This window comes from Cyprinus carpio, chromosome B16 (genome assembly GCF_018340385.1).
Source record: "Cyprinus carpio isolate SPL01 chromosome B16, ASM1834038v1, whole genome shotgun sequence".
Lineage (NCBI taxonomy): Eukaryota > Metazoa > Chordata > Actinopteri > Cypriniformes > Cyprinidae > Cyprinus > Cyprinus carpio.
This window is the reverse complement of record NC_056612.1, coordinates 9,285,876-9,296,259: the sequence shown is the minus strand read 5'-3', so window position 1 is coordinate 9,296,259 and position 10,384 is coordinate 9,285,876.

Here is a 10,384-nt window from a genome sequence, read left to right as displayed (position 1 = left end):
TTCGTTCATCTTTGGAACACAATTTAAGATATTTTGGATGAAAACCGTGAGGCCTGTGACTGTCCCATAGACTGCCAAGTAAATAACAGTGTCAAGGTCCATAAAAGGTATGAAAGTCATCATCAGAATACTCCCTCTGCCATCAGACGTGCAAAATCTGGGTTATATGAAGCGACGGGAACACTTTTTGTAAGCGAAGAAAACAAAAAAATGACTTTATTCAATAATTCCCCTGTCAACAGTCTCCTCTGTGTCTCTCCATATCATTGTATGCTGCGTATGCTCTTCTGTATCATCCGCGCCACCAGGATGCACTGTTTTCTTTCAAATCAAAGCTAAATACACATAGAAACAGAGCAGATTGCACGTCTGATGGCAGATAGAGTATTCTGACGACGACTTTCATACCTTTTATGGACCTTGACACTGTTATTTACTTGGTAGTCTATGGGACAGTCACAGGCCTCCCGGTTTTCATCCAAAATATCTTAAATTGTGTTCCAAAGACGAACAAAGCTTTTACGGGTTTGGAACGACATGGGGGTAAGTGAATAATGACAAAATTTTCATTTTGGGGTGGAGTATCCCTTTAACTTCATCCACCTTTGTAAATCTGAATTACTGTTCTTTTAATATTTATTAGCAACATCCAGAATACTGAATACTGTATGATGAACGTGTTAACTGCAAGAGTAGCTTCATACTGCATACTGATTTACAGTACATTGAAACAGAACAGGCGACTGCACACAAGTTCATTAGAAAGAGAGAAAGATGGAGAGAATTAATCAAAATGTGACCTCAGACTCAGTGACCCTGGAAAGGTCAAGCTTACAAAGCAAACACATGCTGTTACCTTAAAATAACACAGATGCCCTTTAAGTATTTATTTATGTCTCCTACAAAGGACATAAGTACAGATTTCATATTTTAAAGAAAACATACACATAAATATTAGTCCATGTATAACAGACTGACAGTTTTTATCACAGCTGGCTATAGTATCTGGATACAGGAAACACCTTGTACTCCAGACACCAAGCTGCCAAAAATTACAGATGCTCAACAGCATCTTAATGGTTGCTTGATTTTCATCTTAGTCGGATCCACCATCTACAGATCCTTCTCTACTAACGTACATGACACAGACTTCCAGTGTAGTAATACATACTTTAAAGATATTGCCAATTGCATAGACAAAATGCATGCACCTTCTTACAATAACTACATTTTGGGTGTTCAGTTACTTGTTAGTAAACATATAGGCTTTAAAAGAATACTTCATGTCTGCTACAGAAAAACTAGATTCAATCATTGACTCCCATATAAACACTTTTAGCACACACACATAGAGCCACAGGGTTGATTTGCAATGGAAAGTGATTCTGTAATATGCATGGGGATACACATTGTGTTTTTTTTTTTTTTCCTTGGTTAAACTTGCTGTTATACCCACATTATTTGCTTTTGAAAAAAACTGTAAATCAGTCTTTATGTATACATACTGCTGGTATTTAGCTTTATCTTGTCTTCTGAAAAGCAGAAAAAGTTAACTAAACTGCATTTGGCAACATTTGACACACTGTTTATGTTTTAATCAACTGTGTGGCCCAGTAAAAGCCCCTCAAGGTTAATGTATGGCAGCATTGTCTGATAAAGTTTTTTCAGATTTTTTAAAGAACCAAAATGGCTGACTCCATGTATGCTCTATCCGTCTTTAACCTTTAGCAGCATCCCCCCACTCGCTGCAGAGAGAAGTAGAAGGGAAAAAAATCTGTCTCCATGGCAACTGCGGTCAGGTGATCTCATCTCTTAGTCATAATGCTGACTCAGAAAATGGGGGATCAGGGAAGAGAGGGAGACAGTCAAAGAAACCCTTATTTTAATCTGTGACAGTTACATCACCGTGTGAAGTAGCCTAGCCTGAGAACTGCTGCTAATTAGTATGTGTGTGAGAACCGAATCCCTCATAATCTCAAATCTGCTTTTTAATGTAAGATTACCAAGATCTCTGAAGTGGCCAGTATAGTCAAGAGAGTGAAGGAATGAACTTCGATGAGGATAAGTATGCAAGAAAAGGTGAAGGATGGGGATCAGAATAAAAGGAGAATAAAATCAGCTGCTATAATGTCATTATTGTCAGAACAGTGACAATGTAATGCAGTTAGCATCTAACCCAAAGTAAATTATAGTAAATTAGGTTCAAGCTGTAAATGTATCATCAAATATATTACTATATAAATAAAGATACGTATTTTTATATACTGTACATCTTATAAATAATATACAGTGAACTCACCTTATAAAATATGCTAAATTATTTTATTATAATAATAAATATATAGATAGATATAATTCTATATATATTTAGATATAGTTCTATATATGTATACATACATTACATTACATAACATAGGCTATATAAAGTATATATGTTTGTATAACTTTAAAATGGAATTGATAAAACTTAAAAAAAAAAATCTGTAAGGATGTATTAAATTGATTAAAAGTGACTGTAAAGACATGTAAGGTTACAAAAGATTTCTTTTACATATAGAAATGCTGTTCTTTTCAACTTTCTAAGGATTCTGGATAGATGTAGCCTAAAAATGTTAAGTTGCGCAACTCTTTTTAACGATATTAATAATAACTATAAATGTTTATTCAAAATCAAATCAGCATATTAGAAAGATTTCTGAAGGATCATGTGACAATGAAGACTGGACAGTTTCCATCACAGGAATAAATTACATTTCTAAATATATTAAACTATTAAACTTGAGACGAACAGTAAATCTAAAGGTGGCAGGAAGTTCCCCAAATAAGTTTCCTTAATGTAAACTGACAACAGGAAGAAAGTGTGAGTATATCTGAGTGCAGCAGTTGTATTTTGAGCCAGTTAATCATATGAACATGGTTTTGTGCTGTTTGACAGAGAACAGAACATTCTCTCCCAGGAGCGATGTGGTTTTTTTTTGAGCGCATCTTAAGTAACTGCACGGCTCTGATGCTGTGATGGCATGACTGCCGACTCTGCAATCTGTCGTGATGCTGCGGAAGCGTGAGGTTACAGTGCTTGATTCAGAAAGTCATATGCTTACTGGACCACTTTTGCTTTAAGATGTAGATAGCCAATCAGAAGGCCAAACAGTAAGAGCAGGGTGTCCTTGGAAACGACCTTGCAGAGCATAAGGGTGAGGTGAAGAGTGAAAGTCACAGCACCGTGTATATCGGGAATCAAAGTTGCATGTCAGTTCATAGAGAAGCGAAATAAATTAGAGATACAGATGAATGTGAGATACAGAGACAGTTGGGAGTATTAAGAGCACAGAGGTCTCTGTTACACACACGCTCAGTCGTCATCCCCCTCCAGATTAAAGTGACCGCACACCATGTGTCCTCATTGCATAATGACTTCCCTGAAAGGAGTAGAGGACAAGATAGGAATAGACCAGGATTAAGGAGAGGAGGACATACATAAAAGAGGGGGAAAGAGAGGAAAAAAGAGAGGATGGGGGGATGAGAGAGGTTTCAAGCCAAAGGTTTTAAAACAAGCAATCAAGTTTAGATTAAACGTAGCTCTCCTTGTTTCTGTCAGGCCTTTGTGTAAAATGTGACTCCAAATCCTCTAACAATAAACTCTTTATATGTTCTGTGCCACAGACACACTTAATGTAATATAATAAAAATGTCTGTTCATAAATCAAACGTGCACTTTTCTGTATAAAGAACTGCAGGGGCGGCACTCTAAACTTTTTTTTTTAAACAGTTGTAAATAAAACAGATTTTTGGAATACATTCTTTATACTTTTAAAATATTTTTTTTTTTTTAATTATTTTGTTTGTTGTTTTTTTATTTATTTTTTGTGTTTTTTAAGAGATTTTTGTGTGTGAATAGTTTCAAAATGAAACCAACACCTATTTTTATTGTAGATGCAAACCTTTAACTCCAGTGAATATGTCTCAGGATGTGTATATTTTAGAAAGTCTGTTTCTGCTGACACTTTAAAGTCTTAGCTACAAAACGCCCCTTGAACATGTCCACCATTACTGCACACAAAAGTAGATACAGGCTGACCTTTAAAGGGATAGTTCACCCAAAAATGAAAATTCTGTCTCTCACGTCATTCCAAAACCGTAAGACCTTCGTTCATCTTTAGAACACAAATTATTTTTAATGAAAACCAAAAGCTTTCTGACCCTGCACAGACAGCAATGCAACTGACACGTTCAAGGCCCAAAAAGGTAGTAAGGACATCGTTTAAATAGTCCAAGTGACATCAGTGGTTCAACCTTAATTTTAGAAAGCTACGAGAATACTTTTTGTGCACAATGTAAATAAAAATAACGACTTTATTCAACAATTTCTTCTCTTCCATGTCAGTCTTTGATGTGCATTGTTTCTGGGCATTGAACGTGGTCGTTACTGTCTATGCAGGGTCAGAAAATATCTTAATTTGTGTTCCGAAGATGCATGAAGGTGCTACGGGTTTGGATAACATGAGGGTGAGTGATTAATGACAGAATTTTCATTTTTGGGTGAACAAATAGTGGGGCATGGGGTAGTTGCAAACCTATTAAATAGCCCAATGAATTATTTAAAAAAAAAAAGAAATAAAAAAGGAAAAGAAAGGAAAAGTATATAGCAGCATTTAAAAGGTATTGTATGAAATATTAAACCACTATTTGGGGCAACAAATATTGTAATTAATGCATTTTAGAATTAGAATTTTTGACATTTAAAATACGTAAAAACTTACCCCATCCTACCAAAATAGCTTTGTACTGAGAACTTTTCAGTTAAAATCCACCATGGTTATACATTTGACTCTTGCCTGAATGTATGCTAGTGTGCATGATGGTGATGATGTAGGATTACAAATACATTTAAGATTTAAACTAGATTATAAACTACCATACAAATGAAGTTTTGACTTAAAACTTTATAGTTATGGGATACAGCCAACTAGCCTCTGTGTCTCCTATTTAGAATATTCACGTCCAAATCAAAAGGAATTTCTATTTATTTTTAGTGTTCTGAAAGCAGCAGGAGAAGAGATGCAGTCTTTGTTCTTTTCTGAATCTCAGTCAGCTGAATGATGGAGGAGAATAGAAAACAGATACCCCATGCTAGTTTTCCATGCAGGTGCTGGTTCTCAGGTTTTATTAGCATTAGGCTAGCATTTAGCACTATCTGAAACTGCTGTGTTGACAAAGAATTCTGTAGTAATAAAGAACACTTGCACATGTGTGTACTCACACACAGTTCAGTAGCTCATTCATCATTGCTTATGATAAAGTTTTTTTTTCTTATTATGAAGCACAAGGTGTACAGATACACCCCACAACCTGAAGATAATGTCACTTTTGCCCCATTAGTTTGAAAAAGTGCTGTGGCTAGATTTTAGACACATCATCATTTTCCCTCTTTTTTCTCTCTCTTGTATCGCATATATAAAGAAAAAAAAAACACATATGCAAGCACAAAATATCAAATCAGCATAATTTTGGTTGCAAGATTTGAGAGCATGTATGTGTGTGTTTCACACCTGTTCTAAGGGCATTTTATTGTACTCAAATGCTGTATATCAACACATATGCACCTTACAATTCAGTTTTGTGTATAGTGTAATCTCTGTAGGCTTCTGTATCTGGGTAGTGTGTGTAAAGCATTTTGTGATGAATATGTTGAGAGGAGATTTCTTCCTTCAACTTAATCCTCTTTTTTGATAGCCCCCATGCCCCCAAAATATGCACATGCAGAAAATTCACGATGTAAGGTCGTCTATAAATAGCAGCATGACATCACAGCCCCTCCTCCACATCTGTTAGTCATGCTATTTATGCTTAACACACATACACACACACACTAACACACTGATTCATACATAAGTTCCAGGCTCATAAATTGAGAAAAGATTTACACACTGATGCTTTCAAACTGATGCTTTCAAAAGCAGTATGACATGCTAAATTAACCAATCAAATAGCCTGTAGTGAATGCATGTCTAAGGAAAGACCAAATCATAAACCTATGCATCTGGCATCCGAGACAGAGTAATAATTTACTGCAACATAAATCTCAACATGAAGCAGAAAGTCCATACAATGCAAGATCAAATCCTCTTTCTAAGGACAAAATCAATGTCAATTTCCAGTAAATATGTGATAGCATGTAATATAATATAATACTATATATATATATATATATATGTGTGTGTGTGTGTGTGTGTGTGTGTGTGTGTGTGTGTGTATTTTATATATACAGTATATATATAAAATATATTTGCATTCCATTACACACACACACACATGTTGAGTTTCTATGTTTTATATTATGCCTAGTGGTCGGCCGATATATCGGTCTATATTTGGCATTTTTCAAATATCAGTATCAACCGTTAAGTGCGTGTTTCTATGTTTTATATTATGCCTAGTGGTCGACTGATATATCACCAAGGCCGATATATCAGCCAATAATTGCCAAATATCGGCATCGGCCGTTAAGTTTGACGCATTTACATCATTTAAACAAATCTTTGAAGGACTTATGAAAATGTAACTTCACAAACCTTGCAAACTTAGTCGAATCCAGTTGTGAGATCTTGTGAAGGGCACATATGACCTGCATGATCGCCTGTTCTCTGCGTGACTTTCGGTCAGTGCAAATTGAATGCTTTAAACATTAAATTGGTGATTTCAAATTATGCTGCACTTTATGCATTTGCCCACTGTCATATTCATGTCATTTTCACTATGTAAAATGAGTGTTACCTTGGCTTTAAAATATGATTCCCAATGCACACAAACTTCTCAGAATACTGAGTGCCCTGTTGGTTACAGTTTACTTCCTTTTTAATTATATTTTTATTAAATATTTATTTATTTGTGGAAAATACTTTGTCATCTAATGTATGTTTATTTTACAAATAATTATTTTAATCCATTTTCAAATTAATTAAAATAAATACAATTATATTGGCTTTATATCAGCCACCCCGCTTTCGAAGATATTGGCATCGGCTATCAAAAAAACAATATCGGTCGACCACTAATGATGCCACGTGCACACACACACACACACGTTGATGTTTTATATGATGCCATGTGCACGTGTGCACACACACACACACACACACACACACACACACACACACACACACACACACACACACACACACACACACACACACACAAATATTACTTGGCCAAAACTCAATAGCTCTACATTTTAAAACAGAAAGGTCCCAACTTTTATATTTCTTATTAACTTTCTGTTATGTCAGAGGCTGCCATTAAATGAATTTGCCTAATAAAAAGGATGCTAAAATGAAAATGCATGTCTTTAATATTTTAAATTTTACGTAAGCAGTTAACGTTAAAGACCTGAAAATATCAAATCAATCCAGTGTTATATAATATTGCCAAATATTAATGAAAAAAGTAGCTTCTATTATAATTGCTATTCTTATAATCAAAAGAGATACAAAATCTGAAGTGTGATAACTTCCTTTTCCCTGTTGTGAAGACCATGTTAGACCATGCTGGCTCAGGCTAATTTATACTGGTTTTGTGCTGCTTTGTCAAGCTGATTGACAAGCATTGTCCAACCAAGTAACCAAATGGTTTTCATGACTTTCAACTTAACAGTTTTTAAACTTTTTTCTTCAACAATTGTCTCTTGAGCATGTGATTCATAACATTGCTTTCAGTATATATACAGCAGTACACTTTAAATATATTTTTAGCAATTATGAAATTATATAAAGATGTAAGACTTATTTAAGAGAGATAGAAGAGGTAACAAATAAAGTTGCTACATACAATAAATGTAATAAATGTTTTTTTTTTTTTTTTCAAAGAATTGTAGACAGTTTTTTTCCTATTTATGAGTAATATCAGGGGTTTCAAACTCAATTCCTGGAGGGCTGGCGCCCTGCAGAGTTTAGTTCCAACCCTGCTCCAACACATACCATGTAGTTTTCAAATAAGCCTGAAGGACATTATTAGTTGGTTCAGGTTTGTTTAATTAGGGTTGCATCTAAACCCTGCAGGGCTCAGGCCCTCCAGGAATTGAGTTTGACACCCCCCTGAGTAATGTTGTGAGTAATGTTTCAAATGATCTTTTAATTTGACACTTGACTTCTGAGTGTACTTAATGCAATGCAAGACATATTTTTCCTGACATTTTCTATTCTTTGTCTTCTAAGAATTACTAAAAGAGTTGTTTAAAGTAGAATAAAAGAAACCAGAATCATGAAGGGAACAGATCCACAATGTAATATACCTCCTAAGAAATGACTTTATGAATCCTGGAGGGGACATCAGCACACTGGCATCCAAAACACAACATATGCTGGTGACCAGCAGCGCTGCTCTTTTCAGCAGAGCAGAACGCACGAGGGAGGAAACAAAAGCGGATCCAGTGTGATCTCATGAGTGCTGACTAATTATGTGGTTATTTCACTATAGTAACAATGAGCCATGTGGGCCCAAATTCACATGAGCAGGTGGACAAAACCCAATCCTCTACAACTGGACAGTGTCCACCTTACACTGTCTTAAGACAACCACATAAAAATCAGTATCACAAATGTCCTATATGCTATTGTGCTAAATTATATTATTGTCTTTTAGTTCTAAAAATATAGTCAGTCACCAGTCCACCCAAAATGAATATCACCATCATGTCTTTACAAATCTGTATGACTTTATTTCTTCCGCAGACCCCAAAATAAGATGTTAAGCAGAATGTTCCAGTTGCTCTTTTCCAGACAATGAAACTGAATGGTTCTCACTATCTACCATGTGACTGAATTCTAGTAAAATACCCCCACTCCTTTCTCTCTCACTCACCATTCTGTCCAGATGTCCTCCTCCGTCTCCTCTTTCGTCTTCTCCTCTAGTCCAGAAGAACCTGCCCGCCTCAGGGTCAGAGATGAACCAAAAACAAAGGAAAAAGAGAGAGACGTTCAGTAAATGATTCTGGGTGACAGAAGGCTTCTACTCTACTTTACTTCACATACAGAGAATAAGAGATCCTGTCCACTAAGCACCTTAAACAATCTGTCTAATCACAGTGTCTATTACTTATCACACACAGAGCACTATAGGGGGTCTACAGTCACATGACAGGAATACCATCCTCTTAGCAGGAAACAAGTAGTTTCAAAAGTAGTAAACTGGGCCTGGTAGCTTCAAATACTGTGGAGTTATTATCATTTGCTATACAAATCACGTATCACATAGTTTCTCTCGTCTTCTGTGTTGAATTAAGAATTAAGTGTGCGTTTATTAATATGACACGTATAGTTGCTGCCTATGTAAAGCGTTCCAAATCAGTCACTAATGAGGTTACATTTCTGTTAGGTTGCTGTGGTAGGAAGCAGTGAATAAGCCTGGTTTTGGAGCAGAGCTATTGTGTTTATTCAACATGCACAGGCCTGTTTTATCATAACTTATCACACACTTAAAATTTGAATAGGTGTGATCTGACTTACAGACGTGTCACTGCATGGAGAGCAGACTCTGTATTTATGAGACGTTATTTAACAGCAATGTCTGGGTATTAAAAAGGTGGTGGATTTGTTTGCAAATGGTGTACTCTCAGACTTTTGGCCTTCACCCACACACTGCAAAAAATTCACAGGATCGCAGGGTGTCCCATTTATCTTGGTATGGATTGCTATGTGCCATCAATGCACCCAACAGCCCATGTGGCAAAATGTCTGAAAAAAATCATTTTCTTAATCAGTATTTGTGCCATGTTTTGCAAATACTTACAGGCAAATTTAGCTGTTCTCAAATACATTTTTAAAAATGTTATACAAGTCTATATATCCAGATAACTCAATTTTTTTCCTTACTGGCATTTTCTACTTGTGAAATAAATTTTGCAAAGGACATGTTTAAAATAAGAAAAACTATTTGCAAATGGGGTAAGAAAAATAAACACAATATTGCTAACTTTTTATAAAGATGTATTTTTAAGTATTTTTTTTCTGGTGCTATCCCACAGTAATAATTAGTTCCTAAATATTTCTGTCACTGTATATGGTTTCCAAAGCTCATTCGACGTCATATCTGAGCTTATCCCTCTCAAATCGTGACAGATTAGCACTGGCCTGTGCAGCATCGGTAATACGAGGTGTAATCTGCACTACGATCCCGGAGTCCTGGTTATCTCCGAATGCTTTTCAGTCCTCATCATCCAGTGTAATTTAAAAAATAAACTGTAAAATGGTTACACAACTTTTTTTATCAATTATTTGTCAACATGGCATGCACATCAATCTTACTTTCCTAAACTACATACCTGGAGTTATTGTGAAGGCTTCATCAGTCCATGAAATTCCAAAGAAAAAATGTATTTATCTTCATAATA